This window comes from Talpa europaea (assembly GCF_964194135.1).
Source record: "Talpa europaea genome assembly, chromosome: 7".
NCBI classification, from domain to species: Eukaryota; Metazoa; Chordata; class Mammalia; order Eulipotyphla; family Talpidae; genus Talpa; species Talpa europaea.
Window position 1 is genome coordinate 80825940 of NC_140074.1, and position 18887 is coordinate 80844826.

The window sequence follows — 18887 nt, forward strand, 5'->3', positions numbered from 1 at the left end:
CTTCAGAGAAGGTGGCTTTAGCTATCATTCAGTTTCCTCTTCAAAGGAAACCAGTTTAGACAAAAACATTGGAGTTAGTCCAGAAGCATCCAAAGAATTCAACAGTTGGCCCTAAAAAGCACCCACTTCCTTTGAGTCTGGGGCAAAGGATTGAGTAACAGACAAGTCAGAACTTAGGACAGGGTCGAGTAGGAGAATTTTGACTCCAGGTCTGGTGCTAGAAAAAGTGGACCTTAAAGTTAAAGGTGCTAAGTTCCAAAAGGTGAAGCAAGCTCAAGAGTAAAAGTTGCAGATGTCTAGAAAAGCTTCCCTGGCAGGCATGAGGGCACAGCAACAGAAGCCAACGCTAATGGGAGGAGGTCAGCCCTGGAAAATCTGTCCCTCTGGGGTAAGACTTCATCAGCAAGTGGGTCAGGAAGAGAAGAGATATCTGGTCCTGTTTTCTTGTTTCTCTCTGACTCCTGAGTTGCCTAAGTCAGGTAATGGAATATTGTAAATGCCTAATAAATAATTGTCAAGTGAATGAATGCAGGACAATGCCCCTATACACGCCAAGTTCACTCACCTTCTTGCCTCTGACATTCTGCCCTATGGGGATGAGAAAGGATGGCATGCCCTTCCTAGAGATTTCCCAATCTTTTCTATTAAATCACTAATTTTAATTAGGTACTGAGAACAAACATCAGATGCTGCCAAGTTGTAAAGGACAAGAATATTGTAGGAGAAAGCTAATGTGAAATGGCAAACATGGAGGGAGATCTGCCGATTAAGCACTGGGAACAATGCCCAGGGAAGGGTAAAAATGGCTGCTATTAGCCAGCAGAGGGGTGCTGGCAACAGGACCCTCCTAGACTTGTCTCCACTTCTGAGAGAGAGGCAGAGAAGACTGGACTTTGCTTCCTGCCACGCCTGATACAGGGGCTAAGACTTATATGAAGCAATCCTGCAAGCCCCAGTGGGGGGTGTTCTGGTCTATCACCAGAGAATTTTCACTTTCCTGTGTGGGTGTCTACTACAGAGGGGAGAGCAAAGAAGTAGAGAAGCTACATGAGATTGGACTGGCCAATGGCTCAGATCTTGAAGCAGCAATCGGGCTGCCTGTTCAAAAGATACAGCCAGACCCTGGTGGAAATCAGAGGTGGCAATTACGAGCCACAAACCCCCTGGCAGAAAACTCATAACATGAGATCCTCTTCACACCTGTTTTCCAGGAGATGGTCTTTCTGGGCTGCATGTTGAGACCCAGTTATTGGAGAGGGCCTGCTCCAGCTTAAGCCTGGCTTCTGATCCCGGATCCTGCAGGAGAGAACGAGCCATTACATCCCTGCAAGAGGAGTGGGAGACTGATGACAGTGCTTGGAGCTTCGGGACTTTTCCAAGATGTCCCAGGAGGCACTGCAGGGGAGTAGAGGGAAGTGGAGCGGTAGGGTCCTCCCCACTGCCACCAGCCTCACTTCAATCAGAGCTGCTTTACTCTTCTCCAGATTGTATATTAAAATTCCACATAAGGTTTTCTTTGAAGAAAATGTTCTGAAGCTTAAAAAAAAAAATGCTGATGTCTGTGGTAGATTGCGTCTTGGTCTCAGATCCTCACTCCCATTCGGAAGAGTTATACACCAACACCCAGCTTCCTGGTAAGAGCTTCCTGGTGGACACTCTCTCCCCAGCTCTTGACTTTAGGTGTATCTAGGCTTTAATTAATGGGATGTTTGCAAGACACTAGAAAAGTCTTGAAATGCAATCGTGCCATTGAATCGTCTCTTTAGAACTGCCTTTTCAATAAGAAAATTTTGTCTACAAATTGGAGGAGAGCATGTGGAGCAGGCCTGATTCAACTTACAGCTTGGAGCCTAATCCAGCTGAGCCCATATAGACCAGTCAAACCCTATTTGTAGGCCAGAAAGCCCAGAAAAAAAATATTTATTAGAAGCCATTGAAATTTCAAAGTTGTTATGCAGCCACAAAACTTGAGTACACACATGCCTTTTAAGGACTCTTCTGGTGCCTTTGTTTATAGTCTGACTGTTAAATAAAAATCAAATGCTGCTTGGTTCTACTACTTTGGAGAATTTCATAACACCTAGCAAAGCTGAAGTTGCATATTCCTTACCCATCAAGTATTCTACCTCTAGATGGTTACACACCATAGAGCAGGGGTCAGAAAACTCTTTGTGTAAAAGACTGGAAAATCAATGTTTTAGGCTTTTCAGTCTATTTGTTCTATATCACAGTTACTCAAGCCCTCCATTATAGCATGAAAGCAGCTAGAGATGATACTTAAATGAATGTCTGTGAGTTATGTTCCAGAAAAATATTTTTGTGGGCCTTGAAATCTAATCCTTATCCAATTTTCATGTTACAAAATACTTTTCCTACTATTTCTTAATCATTAAAAGTGTGAAAACCATCCACCAATGGGTGGAAGAATAAACAAACTGTGGTATAGCCATGCAATGGAATATTATTCAGCCTTAAAAAAGGAAGAAAATTCTGACACATGTTACAACATGGAAAGCATTGAAGACATTATGGTAAATGAAATAAACCATTCACAAGAGGACAAATACTTTATGATTCCAGCAGAATAGTCAAATTCATAGAAACAGAAAGAAAGATGATGGAATGAGGAATATGAAACAATTGTTTAATGAGCAGGACTTCAGTTAGGGAAGATGAAAAAGTACATAACCCTGCCCTTGTACAAACACATGTTGCTACTACCAGTTGGATGAGTTAGTGATAAAATATCTCTCTTTGTTTGGAAAGGGACACTTTCTTCCCCCCTTGAAGTTTCACAAACCTGGATTCATATGTTTATCTGACATCTTGTTTTTCTCTTATATTCTGAAGACAAAAGGCCATCTGCAAAGAAATTCAAAACAAAGCCAAGGACAGAAACTTGCAAAGACAATGTCAAAATGTTGATCACCAGATGGTGATGAAAACAAGGTGATGTCAACCAAATCACCAGACACTTATATTACAAGAAAGGGGGTGTTGACCCTAATACACTCCCCTCTTTCTTGTCCTTATAATTCTTGTTAAATACCCTTATATTCTGCTATTCTTTCAAACCAGTGTGCTAACCTCCTCATTTGTCAGTAAATAAATAATACTGCTTTCCTCTTCTCAAAACTCTGTTCTTATCAGTGAAAAGGAAATTATATCAGCAATTGCTGAACATAAGTGAGGCCTTCAGATGGGGTGGGCCCTTCAAATGGGGTGGGCCCTCCCAGGTAGGCCCACCACCTGCACAGAGCACTAAGAAGATGATCAATCCTGACTACCTGGAGAAATAAAAGTTGTAGCAAGGTTATAAAAAGAAATTCTGTGGATGAGTGGTGGTGATGGGCACATAATAATGCAAAGATTTTTTAGTACTAAACTGCATACTTTAACATGGTAGATTTTATGTATATTTGACCATAATTTTCAAAATGAAAATAAAAAAAAAATACTCAGTTTGCTGCTTCATGCAAAAAACAGGTGGCGGCCAGAACTATGGGCCACAGAACTATGGGCGACATTTGTCCTAAAGAAACTCAGTCACATGTGCCCCAGGAGATAAGCACAGGATTTCATCACAGCACTGTCTGCATTATAGAAAAGAAAAATGGAAATAACTTGAATATTTATCATAGGAAAATAGAGAACAGAATCTGACATATTTATACCGTGGAATACCCAACGGTACATGGACTATGCTATAATTTATAAATAAAATTTAAAACCCTACAGAATAATGCCATATTGTATTAATGGATACATAAATATGTAGTAAAGATGTAACAACATACATAGGAATAATAGACACTGGATTCATGGTAATAGCTACCTCTAAGGAGGACAGAGAAGAATCGGGATGGGAGTAGAACATACAGGGAACTTCAATTCCATTGAATGCTTTATTTCTGTAAATGAGAACTGCTGCCAATATGACACAATGTTAAGATTTGATAAAGCTTAATGGCGGGTAAATAGCCATTCATTATGTTCTTTCTAGTGTTGTCTGATCTTTGAAATATTTCATGATGAAAAAATGAATTCAAAAAAGGGGGAAAAAGCAAAAAGAGGAACATATCTTTTAAGAAAAAGAAAAAGAAACCAACAATTTCAAAACTTGCCAGTAACAGCAACAGAAATAACAGGAGAGGTAATCAGTTCACCTCAAGAATCCTTCTGGACTTTTGCAGGCGTGTTCAGGTCACCAACTTAGCGCTCAAGGGGCCAACTAGAAAAGAGACCCACATTCTGAATGAAGGGACGGCTCTGCCCATGGGTTCACCCCCGGGGGGTAGAGAAGGAAGATCCAGAAGCCACCATACCCGAGAATCCCTTTCTGCCACAGCCCACTTCCCAGAGTCAAGCCTGCCATACCCACAAGGCAGGAGCGATTTCAGGGCTTTAAGTTCACAACTTCAGGGTTTTATCGTGAAAACCCCAGGCTCTCACACCAGTAGCTGCAGAGATGGATAAAGGCAGGCCAGTTTTCTCTTGGGGACCCACTGTCAATTCAAGAAACATTTATTGACTTTTGTTCCAGTCCACATTTAATGCTGTCAATTAGGATTAGGTTCAACTGACAGTAAAGGGAAACCCAAATAACAGTAGTTTAAACAAGACAGAATTTTATTTCTGCCTCATGTGAAATAAATCCAGAGACAGATAACAACTCTGGGATAGTGTGAAGCTCTAACATTCCCAAGGTGTCACTTAGCCTTCGGTCCCAAGATGAAAGCTAGAGCTACAGTTATCAGATCTGCCTTCCAAGCAGCAAAATGGAAGAGAAGGACCAGCTTTCTCTCTTTTTTTTTTTTTTTTTTTCAGGAGTCTTCCAGAGAGCATCCCAGGACTTTTCCAGTGACATCCCATTAGCCAGGACAGAGTCAAAGGGCCACATTCACTCCAAGGAAGTCTAGGAAATGTGGTCTTATTCTGAGAAGCCATGAACCCAGCCTCTATCACCAAGGAAGATTCTTTAGATCTTAAAGAAGGTAACTTGCAATCTGTCACAGTCACCACCTTACTGTATAATAGATGCTGTCACTTCCTTATCCTTCAGTCAGTGCATTGCACTAAGTCCCAACTAAGCTCCTTTCCTGATCTTGCATCCTATTATTATGTGCTAAGGTTTTATATTTGTATAATTCAATCCAAAGTTGGAAGAGGCCGTGAAGAGAACTAATATTTATTACTTATTCATGAATGATTGACACTTTTACTGTTTATCTCTTTTAAACCTGATATGCAACCCTATGATGTTGGGTGTATTACCCTCTTTTAGAGATGAGAAAAGTGAGACCTAATAGGCTAAGCCACCTCCCACACTCACAAAGGTTTAAGTGGTAGTATCAGGATTTAAACTCAACTGATGTTCCTTCACGTACCATGCATACCAATTTCTGTATTTGGAAACAGACTTGAAGACAATTCCAAATATGCCATTCACTGACAAAGTAACCTGGGGCAGGTTATTTAATCTCTTTGTGCCTCATTTTTCTCATCTGCAAAATGGGAATGATAATGGTACTTATACTATAAGATTGTTGATTCAACAATTTATGTGAAAAAATAAACATAAAATACTTGGAATGGTGCCTGGCATGTAGTATTACTATTTAAGTGTTAGTTGTTATTATATTAAGCAACAGCAGAAAACAGCAGTAACTTGAGGAAGACTGAGTAACACAGAGGATGTTCCAGGCAGAGAGAAAGCCCAGACCTAAGAGGGAGGAGGAAACTGCTAGTCAAGTTTTAACGGATAAGCAGGAGTTCCTAGGCAGGATCTCAGCATGGAGTCGGTCCTCACTAGGATTTAAATATGTCTCAGGAAAACAACTAGGAATGAAAAGATAACTTTTACCTGGAAAGGAAGGGAAAGTAACACGTGCCAATTCTCTCCTGCAAGCTCTCCATGGTGCTAGGAGCACAAATAAGGGGGCAGCAGCCTAACACCCAGAGAAAAGCACATGAACTTGGTTTCTTCCTCTGTCTTGGTCCTAAGCTGCTGTCCGGGTGTTCTGCTTCACACAGCTGGCAACCAGCCAGCACTGCAGCACCCAGTCGCACCTTGGGAACTTTGTCCCTTAAGAAAGAGACAGCTACACGTGTCCATCTGGCCAGCAGGAGGCCTGAGATCAGGCTGTCCTCCCCATGGCAACCCTTCCAGGGAAGAGACGTCACTGTATTGGGGACCACGTGCAGATCTGGCCCAAGCTCCTGAAAATGGACTTGGGTTCTAATCCCAAATCTGCTATTAAGTCCTCCTGGTTTCTTGGCCCAGCGCCTTCATCTCTCAGAGCCTCAAGTCAGAGGGAATAATCATACTCATCTTGGAAGGTCACTCATCATTTGTGAAGATTCAATTGATTAATGCCTAGAAGGTGTTTAAAACAGCCCCTGACAGCAACAGGGCCGAGTGCACGTGAGTCCCTTGGCTCCTAAGCTTTCTCTCAGCATTCAAACCCTTCAGCACGGTGGCAGTGAGTCCCACAAGGGGTTAGTTGGCTTCTCCTTTCATTTGTCCTAAGCTTACCTTGTGTGTTTCTGAACTTAATGGGTTTACGTGTGAACATTCTCACACTGTTTATGCTGCTAAGATTTTTTATCACGCCTTTCCCATGATGACAGATGTTAGTAGCATGTTGCTCTCCTCTCCTCCAAGTTCTGATGAGATCAAATCTATGCATAGACACAGCAGGAGCATAAGCCAAATGGGAAGCAAATATCAAGTTTATCCACGTGCTCTGCTAGGTGCCAGCTCTAAAGCAACGGGTCTCCCTAGGGTCGGTGTTGGAGAATCCGAATCATGTTGCATGAAGGAGAGGAACTTCCTAACTCCCAAAACTAAGGATGGAGCATATCCCCAACACACAACCCACAGCTTGCTTGCAGAGGCATGAGCAGGCCTACAGAGGAAACTATATGAACGAAGGTACACGCCTTCTAGAAGGTAGCCCTGCCCTGGACCAAATGTGCTCCACAATGCGAGTAAAAGAGAAGGTGGGAGAACCACCTGAGGGGCGCCTGGCTTGGTTCCTGCTATGAAATCACGATCACCCTGTACACTTGTGAAAGGCAGGCGGCCAGTGTCAGCCTCTGTCCAAGTCATTCGAGACACTCCTGCAGGAATAAACAATGGAACAGAGAGACACCACACATACTCTTTCCTGCGAAGAGAAAGCTTGAGTGGAATTTCTAAAACAAGGTGAGGAGAGGAAAAACGTTCCCTCTTGCCCATCAAAATAGGTCTCCCCTTATAAGTCATAGTGATGAAGTTTAAGAGTAAAAAAGTTGGAAAGGAGGCACCACTAGACCAGAAACCTGACTCATGCCATGCTGGGAGCTAGCCCCAAAGGTGGGGGTAGAAGTGATTAACACCTATAGAAAAGAAAAACCCTCAGGTGCCAACTTCTAGAGCAAGTTTCAGACTGCTAGAGAGAGTATCAGGAAGCGCAGGCCAAAGGAAAAGGATGAGTATGTGGAGATTGAGGGACACTGGAGAATCTCTGGTCCTTTTCAAATTCTGTAGTTATTCATAATTAACAAACATTAACAACTCCACAAAGGAATGAGCCCCTCCCAAAGAGAAGACCTTATCAGGGCAATTTCTGCACTGACAAGAGGCAGGAGCCTTTCTACCCACCTGAGACTGTGCCGGTGTTTTTCTTCACCAACTGTTTCCTTTTGTAGAACTGGAGCCGCAGCCCTTCCACCCAACTTGGCCCATGCAGGAGCTCCTTGCCATCAACTCTCTCCCTTTGCAAAGCAGCAGGGGTAGCTCCTCCCAAGGCCATCCACCTGAGACTGTGCAGACCTCTCTTAGCAAACCTGTCCTTTGGGGGCAGCTCTTTCTGCCCACTTATGTCTGTGCAAGCATTCTTTACCCTTCCCTCCCTATTATAATAAACCTGTCCTTTTGGATATAGCTAACACCTCTGTCTTGTGGAGAAACTCGCCTGGGAAACTCGCTGGTGCTGCTGAAAGGAGAGCTCTGGTGAAACTTTTCCCAGAGTTAACCCAAGGACCCCACTCTCTAAAACCAACTTTAATAGGATTAATCATAGTTTAAATAACAGCAAGCCCCTACCCTTAAATGTGCATACCTGTGCCTGCCTGTACACACACACACACACACACACACACACACACACACCCTGATTCCACCCGTGCAGGAAGCACCAGGTTGAAGTCAAGTGGAATGATAGGGTATGGCCCCATAGCTTGGAATCTCATCCAAATAGAACACAGAAGTTTGACCAAAGCCATGTTCAAACCAGAAGTCACTGGAAAGAAGTTGCATGCCTTCTATTTAGTGCACAAGGAAAGATGTTGCTGAATTTTGTTCCCAGAGTCCCTGTGGCTGACATCCTAAAAATAAATAGAAACGCAGTGATTCATCTGTCATTCTAAAACATGAATCCCACAGACCAGTAAGCTCACATCAATAGGGGTTTTATGGCAGCTTCCTGAGAGCGGATCCAGAGCTCCTCCCAGCCCCCACCCCCACTCCCAGGCTGTCATTTCCAGGGTGGAACCCTGGGACAAGCAATGGAGTGGGACTTCCTCAGCAAGCATTCTCCTCACAGTTCTTCCCTTACTGGCAGCAGGGGCTTGAAGAGTGAGTTCCCCTTCTTAAGCCTCATTTTCCTCCATGCTAAGTCTTGTTTTCATATTTCAAAACAGGAAAGTAGTTACTACAGTAGTCCCAGGCATGGCTTAAGAGGCCCATGGACCTCAGAAAGTGGACATGGGACGTGTCCTCCCACAGGGGAAGCGAGGGCATGGAGGGCACACCCAGTCCCCTGAGGTCAGGGGAAATTAGCAGCCACCACAGTGATCAACAACAGGGAGTCATGTTCACCTTTCATAAGCCTAGTGGGACTGGGTCACCTGCAATGGCAAGAGAAGAAAGCCTCTCACAGGAAAGAATAAAGCCAAAAGTTGCAAGGAGCAAAACATAATACCATTTGTGGAAGTAAGTAATGAGGAGCAGAGAGAGAAATGGTAAAGATGATGGATTGAAACTGAAATCACTAAAAAGAAAATCAAAGAAGCAAAGTGAGATGTCTATGTAAACAGAATCCTGGTAATTAGGAGAGAAAGAAGATTGGCAGGCAGGAGTGGAGTGCCATGTGCAGACATTCCTAGGAAATGCAAGGAGATCAGAGGGCTCCTGTGGAGCTGAAAGAAAAGAAGAGACAGATGAGGGTAGAGCCCAGTGAGAAAGCATGAACAGAGCAGCATTTATAACTATTGCAGGGGCAAGGAAAGGCTTTGCAAGCGGGTGGGGGCTGTAGCAGGAGAATGTGGTTTCCTGCTAACCTCATAAATCCAGAACTGACCAAGCAATAAAACCAAGACAGGGCCCCAGGGACTCGGGATCTAGCTATGGAGTTGTCTAAACTGTTTCAAGACCAAGCCTTTAGCCTCCTGTCCCAGGAACAGGAGACAGTTAGTTGGGGAAATAACACGTTTAGAAAGGCCAGTGGGTGGCTCTGATCAGCTGGAGCCCACCACTGAGACAAGATCCACCACAAGCGCAGCAAGTCACTACGCCAATGCACAGAGGGGGTGCAAGAAAGGCTGGGGTGCTATGATGGAGGGCAGCAAACCCCTCGGCCATCATGAGAAAAATCACAACAGGGCCAACAGAGGGCATTGTGGGGGAGTCCTCATGTTCAGATCCACAATAAGCTTTGAACCAATGGGCCAGGAGAAAGTTCCTTGGAAGCAAAGAAAATGCAAAACACCTAGGAAGCAAAAAGAAAGAACCTGGAGAGGAAAATGCACAAGGAGGCTATACCAGTCTTCGGAAAGTACATGAAGGTCGACTAAGTGAAGTGTCACCCTGGGGCAGCCAGGGACTGCAGGGAGGCAAACACAGAAGATCCTTTGAGTACTTGCTGCTGGAAGAAGTATCACACACACACACACACACACACACACACACACACACGCACATCATTAGTGTGTGTGATGCTTCAAAGTATACATAGCTACAGACCGACTGCTTGCTGTAAGGCCATGAACTAAGCACATATGTCAGCTCCTCAATTCACACACACACACACATACACACACTTTTTTTTTGACAAGAGCATTGAGATTTAAGAGTGGTTAAGCAATTTATCTAAGGTCACACAGCTAGCAAGTAACAGGATTGGGCAATGGATCCAGTTTACTTTCACTTGTAAATCCATGCTCATAATTACTTTCCTTTCTCAAAGAAAACAGAAGGAAAAGCTTCTGCAAGAGAGGCTTTCATTTTGTCTGTTGTGCTGGGAAAATGGGAGGGAGGGAGTGCGCTGGGAAAAGGTTTCCTAGAACGGAATGGACACTGATTCATCCATTCCAGGTAAATGCCCCTGCTTTCTCCCAGACTGAAGGGCATTCTCTTGTGCTTACTTCTGCCTTCATGTTGTATTAAAATCACTTGTTTACACATCTGTCTCATCCATTAGGCCAGTGAGTTGTTCTCACCCCTGACTGCACATTAGAATCTCTTTTTAAAAATAACAATTCTTGGATCTCACTCAAGACCAATTAAATCAGAATCTCTAGGGCTGGGACTTTGGCATCTGTATTTTTTTTTTAATTCCTCAGAACGTGATTCAAATGTGCCATCAGGTTTGCAGCCCACTGTTACAGACTATGGACACTACAAGGTCAAGGGCCTGGTTGTGGGTCTTTGAATCCCTACTGGGGTTCAGAAACTGGCTCATAGTAGGTATTCGACACATGTTCAACACATGCTTAATGAGAGAATGGACAAAGCTTAAAGAAGATGGAGATCGAGATTACAGGAAAGGAAAGCTGGAGAGTTTGGGGAAGGACGGGGCGGGGAATGAGTGATCTAAATCTGAGAAGCGGAAAAGAATCTTTCAGATGCCAGGAGCAAAAGAAGAACTTGGATGAAGCCTCACAATCCCAGGTTGTCTTGCATAACAAATGTCTAGTTAAAGCTAATAGGAAGCTTCAATGCAGAGTAAAAAGCACCTGCCTCGGAGAAAAATGAGGTGAAGAGGTGTCAAAAATGTGAGCTTCTGCGTGTGCCAGAACCATGCTTTGAGAGCAAGAGCCTTGGAGCTGGTGAAGAAGAGATGAAGAGGGCAAATGCCGAAACACGAAGCAAAAATACAGAATTGTGATTTTTGGGAATCACTGAAACATGTGAAAGGAATATGGCCAGGAAGATAAAACTGATGATTTAAAAGTAAAATGGGAAAACAAGAGAAAGCAAGCTTGAGAATAAGAATGAATTCATAAGTCATCCATAGGTGTTTTTGCTGAAAATGCTATTGTTTTAGCAGTGGGGAAAGGATTACAGGTAAATAAAGTATGCAAATGCATTTCATAATGAAAAATCCTGTGATGAACAACTGAGATAATCATTGTAGAATTCCTCTGAAAAAAATACAAAATGTTCTAGAAATATGAGGTGGCACAATTATCATTCATTCTAAGGTAGATGTTGTTGAGTGCACCAAAAAATTTGGTTAGGCGAGTGCTGGTCATTAGTTGACTAAACAGAAGCCAAAAGTACCTGCATTCAGTGTGGGAGCACCCTCAAAGACCAGGGGCTCCAAGACTGGATCCTGGAGAAGGGGGTGCTTGCCTGGTGTGCATTCTGGTACCTTGGGACCCTCTCAAGTTGGAAGAAATAGGTTTAAGTCTCTGCAATACAGGGAGCCAGAAAATTGAGAGGAATAAAATTAAGGGAACAGAGTAGAGAAAAGGAGAGAAGGGAGTGTATCTAGCATTCATTGGGTGCCCACTACATGCCAGGCCCTGAGCATATGTTATTTCCTTTAACCACCAAAATAATTCTCTGAGAGCCTAGACTGTCCCAAAATCAGATGTTAGAGTTCCTTATGGCCCTCTTCTGTTTTCACTGCATACTCTTTCCCTCGCTTTGTGCCCAAAGCCATAACTCTAATAACGATCCATGAAAAACCTCATATAAATCAATAAGAAAATATTAAAATCCCAGTAGAAAAATGGGCAAATTCTTGAGGCACCAAGAATTACTTGGGTTGTATCTTCAGTGGCTCACCATTGTTCTTGGAATGAAGTCTTACCCTCTTCCCTTTCTGCGCTTCAACCACTGTATCTAACTCAACTCAGATATTTCAAATGCACCTCAAACCCTTCAAGTCCAGATGACCTCAACATCTTTCCCAAATCTGACCCTTGGCTGGTGTTTCCTGTGCCAGTGATTTCGATCTCCAATGTAAGTGTGTGCATCAACCTAAAACCTAGGAGTCTTTCTTGACACCCCCATTATGTCGCATCGCTGTCTCATATCCAAACTTATTTAATCAAATTCTATTTATTGGACTTCCTAAGTATCTATGAAATTATTCAGTCCCCTAATATTCTGTCTCCCTCTCCATGTCTAGACCAAGTTACCATCATCTCTTGCCTAGATTGATTCAACCACTCTGGGTGTCCCCAATCTACCCTGGCCCCCTCCAATTGGTCCTCCAGATAGAAACTAAAAGGATCTTTTCAAAATGCAAAGCTGATTGTGTCTCTATCTCCAAACCTCTCCAAACCTACCAGCTCTGAATGAGCCATTTGAATATGGATTCACATTGCTTTCCAGATAAAGATCAAAGTCCTCCACCTGACCTACAAGGTCTGGCATGATTGCCCTCCTGCCTCTTTGTCACCTGTCCCATCTGTTCTCCAGTCACAATGGCACTGTCTCAGGTCTGGTCCTCCCGCCCAGGTACCTTCACATGTACTGTGGCTTGCGTCCCCACACCTTCATCTCTGAACTCCTGCTTACCCTGCAGAGAGTAGATCCCTTTCAATAGAAGTGAGCAGTCATTGACATCTTCACAATTCATTTCCCTAATAATCTTTCATAAGATCCTGGCTCTCTTTTTAAAATATTTTAAAACTTTAAATTTTCTATGTATTTAAGTAATCACTCACTTAAGTAATCTCTCTCTTCCCTCCAGTCCATAATCTTACAAGCACAGAAATTCTGTGGTTTATCTCTGCTCTGCCCATATAAGAGAGATCCAATGACATCTGTGGAAGGGAGGGAGGCAGACAGGTGGGAAACGAGATGGCTTTGGAGGGGCAGAGTCAGAATCTGCCAGAAAGGTCAGTCTGCCTCCAAAGCTCAGCCTCTTTCCCAGCGCTAGGAATGGAGGGAAAGGCAAGGATAAGAGCAGATATTGTCTGCCCGCCATCTGGTCCAGATGAAGAGAGTTTATTCTCTAAAGAGCGCCTACCAGTGCCATGGTCAGTGGGATGCTGTCATTGGCCTTTCTTTCTAGTTGTTTTTGACTGGGAGACTGTGCCTTCTCAAACAAAGTTCTATGCAGACTTGCTCCTGAGTCACCAAGAATTACTTGGATTCTGTCTTCAGTGGTTCACCATTGTTCTCAGAATGAAGTCCTAACCTCTTCACATGATTTATGAGCCCTCTGGCCTTCCCCGACCCCTTCTTAATCCCCTCTCCCATCACTGCTTTGTCTCAGCTAAGAGTCTAATTAAACATGCTACGTGCCTTCAGATCTTACCTTGGGACATGTAACGTCCTCCTCATACTTATTCAACTCACCCTGTCTGCCTGTCCAACCTCCTGCTAGTCCTTCAAGACTCCCCCCATTGTTCCCAATCTGCCCAGTCCTTTTCTTTAATGCCTAGCCATTCCCGACTTTAACCTTGGGCTGGGTTTGGGGTGGATAAAGAAGGAAGGTTTAATTTTTTTAACCCAGTTTCCTTTTTTGCCACTACATCAAACCTGTGAATTTTATTATTAATCATCCACCCATACCACTCCGCTGCTTCAAACATTTCAATGATATTTATTCGCTCTCTGGATGAGAAAGGATTTTCTAAGCATAAAAGCAGTGGAAAAAAAATCACTAAGGGAAAGAAAATCAATACATTTGACTACACCAAATGTAAAACTTCTGGATGTCAGAAACCATTCTAAACAAAACTAAAAGGCAAATGACAAGGTTGGAGAAAATATATGCACTAAATATGACAGAGAGTTGTTATCCTTAATATTCATAAAAACTCATATAAATCAATAAGAAAATATTAAAATCCCAGTAGAAAAATGGGCAAAGGACACGTATAAGTACAAATAGCTAATAAATACATGAAAAATGCTTCACTTCACCAGTGGTCAGGGAAATGAAAATTATCACAACCCTAAACCAATGTTCACCTGTCAAATTAGGATAACATTAGAGGCTGGAGGGGCCGCGTGATCATTTTGATAGTTTTCCAAGAAAAATATAAGAGCTTTCAACTTTCAAAAGTACCCAATCAGCAAATATCCAAAAATATATTAAGAGCTCATACAATTCAAGAGCAAAGAAAACCTCACAGCCCTATTAAAAAATGGGAAGAGAAACTAAACAGTTTTCCAAAGAAGACATACATATAAACAACTGGTCCATGAAAAGATACTCAACATCACTAATGAGCAGGGAAATGCAATCAAAACCATAGTAAGATATCACCTCACCCCGTTAGAATGACTTACCAAAAAGCCAAGAGATAACTACTGTTGGCAGGAACATGGAGAGAACTAGTACACTGTTGGTGGGAATATAAATTGGGGCAGCCACTATGAAAAGTGGGTCCTTTGTGGGACCCTCCCACAAAGGAGGGTCCTCAAGGGAATACCATGAAAGCCAGCCATTTCACTTCTGGGTATGTATCCAAAGAAGTCGAAATTAGGACCTCGAAGAGACAGCTGCACTCCTACGATCCCTGCAGCATTATTCACAGGAGCCAAGATATGAAAACAAATTAAGTGTCTGCCAATGGATGAGCAGATAAGAAAAATGTCCCCCCATACACTCACACACACAAATATTATTCAGCCATAAGAAGGAAGGAAATCCTGCCATTTGTGACAACTTAGATGGACCTTGAGGGCATTGTGCTAAGTGGAGCAAGTCAGGCAGAGAAAGATATATACTGAGTGATATCACTTATATGCAGAATCTAAAAAAAGACAAACTCGGAGAATATGGTGCTGCCTGGAGGAGGTAGGGATGGGAAGATATTAGTCAGAGGGTCTTAGGCTTTTGGTTAAAAGATTAACAATTTTGGAGATTTAATGCCCAGCGTTGTGATTGTAGCTATTAATGTACCATATAGTTGAATGTTACTAAGAGAGGAGATCTTATCCTAAATGTTCTCATCTCAAAAAAAAAGAAATGGTAACTGATGGGATGAAGGCGGTAGCTAATGCTATGATTAGTTTGCAATTTATAAGTACACCAAATCAATGTGTTGTACACTTTATACATACACATGATATGTGTCAGTTAAAACAGAGGAGCATGGGAATAACTCGCCACTACCTAGAGGAAAAGTCCAGAGTCCAGCCCCACCTTTCCTGCCCATCTCATCCACCACCACTTCCCCCCTCCCACCCGACACTTGTAGCTGTGGTTTCCTGAGCACCGTGTGGAGTATCACACTGCATTGACTGCCCATCCTGGACCTCTGCCCTCCTCCTTCTGAAATTTTCCTGCCCTATCCTGGCTCCTCCCGCCTAACACCTACTCCTCCTTAACAATTCTACCGAGATATCACCATCTCTGGGAAAGTCTCTTGAAAGGCTTTGGTGCCCCTGCCCTGGGCTCTCATCACACACACATTCCCTTACTTAGCACTTACAGCATTATATTAAAAATGATTCTTTATGGGTTTCTTTCCACCTTAGATTATATGTGCCTCAAGAGAGGCATTATGCTTTTATTCATGGCTGTATCCCAGGGCTTAATCCAGTGTAGATGCTTAACAGATGACTCTTGAACTAATCAATCATGTAATAAATTAATTATTCCATTTTACACCATAAAGTTTTTGCCAATCTTCTGGTAAATGCAGGTTTTACTTAAAACAGATAAAATTAAGTCATTTTGGATGAAGACAGATACCTCGCCCCTGCCCCAGTCTTCATTTTAGTGCTCATGTTGTATCATCTTGTGGGTTGTAACCAATTAGTGGGTGATGAAATTAATTTATGGGTCATGACCAGCATCTTCTTTAAATGAAAAATACCAGAACTAGAAGAGCCCGGGATGACTCTCATATCTGTTGTTTCCTCCTGTGGACTCCCCATCCACACCCGGGGCAGGCAGGTTGAGAGCACCAGGGGGAGCACTGAAGCTCCCTGAGGAATGATGGGAACCTGGCGGATGTCTCCAGGCTTTGGTCTCCTTTTCTGTAAAACGGGGATGCTGAAGATATGGTTGGGATAAGCCAGAAGGACCCTGTTAAGCTTCAAATTGTCAAACTCTACCCTTCGGCATTTTTGGTAGAAACAAGGTTAAGTACCTATGAGAAGCAGGTCCAGAACAACCATATCCCTCACCCTCATGCATTTTCTATCCTGACACCTGGCCCCTCTCTTCCTCCCTTCCTACCCAGTCGCTGCTTTGCTTTTACACCACAGTTGAGAAGTGAGCCTCTCAGACTATGGAAATATACTCAGTAGCACTGGGCAAATGGTTGGGTTCTAGAGCCTAATTGTATGAAGCATGAAGTAAAGGATCCTTTTCCTAAATAGCAAATCTGACCAAGTCATTCCCTTGCTTAAAGCTTTTCTGTGGTCCCTGTTATGGCCAGGATAAAACTCCAGCACCCTGTGTTATCTATCAGGTCCTCTGCAGTCTGAGGTCCTGCCAGTCTGTCCACCCCGTCCCTCCCTGCCATGCCCTGGCCCTCCCCCAATTACCTGCACCTCTCAAATGAGCCATGTTCTGTTGACCCTGGCCCCTTCATTTTCTCATGATATCCAGTCTGCTCAGGACACCTTCCTGACCCTCTTTGCTATGTCTCAGGCTCACCTTCCTTCCAGGTTTCTTCCCAGAAGTTTTGGTCCCACCTTCTCCCTATGCTGTGCCCCCACAACTCTATCCCCTGCAACCCTCCATCACTGTGCTGGCACAGTTGTGGTTCCTACAGCTGTTCATTCACCTCCCTTGCTTCTTACCTTTTGTTTTGTATCCCCAGCAGCTAGCCCCACACTTCCCCTGGAGTAAGCTTATTTGTGGAGAGGAGAGAGGCAGGGCAGAACGAGGGAAGGAGGAAATAGAAATTCTTCATTTGACACCTTTCCAGTACATCCAAGGTCATACACCAACTCAGGGGCTTTTTCTACATAGCAGGCTCACATGAGCATGCAGAATAGTGTCTCTGAAGAGCAGGAACTCCTGGGATGAAACTGGCTGGTGGCACCAGGAAGCTAGGAACACTACTTTTGTCTGGAAGGTTGCACTGGCTGAAGGGCTGCACTCTAGAGGAATGTGAGCTTGAGCAACCAGCCCTGGAAACACTGATAAGAGAAGGCCAAGAGCTGGAATCGCCCTCATTTGTGAACATTCTTGGGGTGGGGCAGGGACAAGGCTTGGCCTCACTCCCTACAGCACTGAGTCCGTATTTTTGGCTACTCCATTCCAGGGGTCATGATCAGAATCCCCTGTTTGGACAGAGTGCTGGTAATTGAGATGACACCCCTGAGCTGCCTCAGGGGGCAGGAGGTACGGGGAGAAGGGCTAATGCTCACAAGGCACACAATTAGGTATTTCACAGTCACTTCATTTAGTTGACATACCAACTCAAGGAGGCAGTAGCCTTGATTTTACAGGTGAGCAAGCTAAGGGCCAGAAAGGTTAAGCAACTTGTCCAAGCTCGCACAGTAAATTATTAAGCCAAAATTTGAATATAATTCTGTCTGACTTCAAAGATCTTGTCATTTCCACACTCAAGTGCTATCTCCGAGTAATTCCTACTCCATTTAGAACTGGAGTCTAGTGTTCCTACTCCAGGAAAGAGGGGGTGGGGGTCATGAAAGAATAGACCTGTCACCATATATACACGACACTAGTGACTAGGGAATTGGGGAAACCACAACTGAAACCCCCAGACTCACTCACCAGCCACTCCCAAAGGTGACTTCAGTCAACTCCCAAAGGGCCTAGAGAAGTAGGGTTGCCTCCTACCCCAAAGGTGTTTTCACCACCAGAAAACAGTCAGTGACTAAGCCCAGCCTTATCCAGACTCCCGGGGTCCTGCACACCGAGGTGGAATTAGAGCACCTGAAACCAAGCCCACACTCCCAAGGCCTTCAGCCACCTCTCCTGGAAATGGAAAGGGCAGCAATCAGCGCTCAGGAAGCCTCCAGGGCCAGAGAAAGTAGGTGAGTGGGCTTCAGAGATGCTAGAAACTTCCCCATCCCACCCCACACCTGGTGGATTAGGTCTGAGAGGCGATTCAGTGCCACTTCTCTCTCTTGCTTAGTTCTGTGCTCCAGGTTTAAATGTCCAGGCATGTAAACTATGGCAGCCACACAAACGTTGCAGGGCTTCCAGTCTGGTATGAAAGCAGGTTTAATGAGGGGAAGACCAAAAACATAGGACTGTGGATGTCCATGTGTGGCAGCCAACTGAAAAAGTCCAAGTGGTACTGAGGACATCTCCTACTCACAGCTTGCCAGTGGGACAGAAGGACCTGGCGTGAGCCCAGGCTGATGTTCCCATAATCAGGAATGCACCCTTCCTGAGAGCTGAGCTCTGGTTTCCTTCCCCCGACTCCAGCTCCCCCAATGGGATGAGTTAGAAGCATCCTGTTTTCCAGGAGAATGGAATGTGCTTCCACGTCAAACAAGGCCCCAATCTGGTACTCGGGAATGTGGGTTCCTAGGTCTCTAGAACTCAGGCTGACGGATTCGCTGACTTGAGTGTGGGCAGAGAAAGTGAATATGAATACATATGGAGCTCAAGGCATGCTTTACAGCACAGGCCATGAAGCAAAGCCACCCCCAAGCCAGGACCCTCTCCCAAGAGGGATGGAGTCTCTGAGGACTGGGAGGAAGCAAAGTGCTTCAGGCTTTC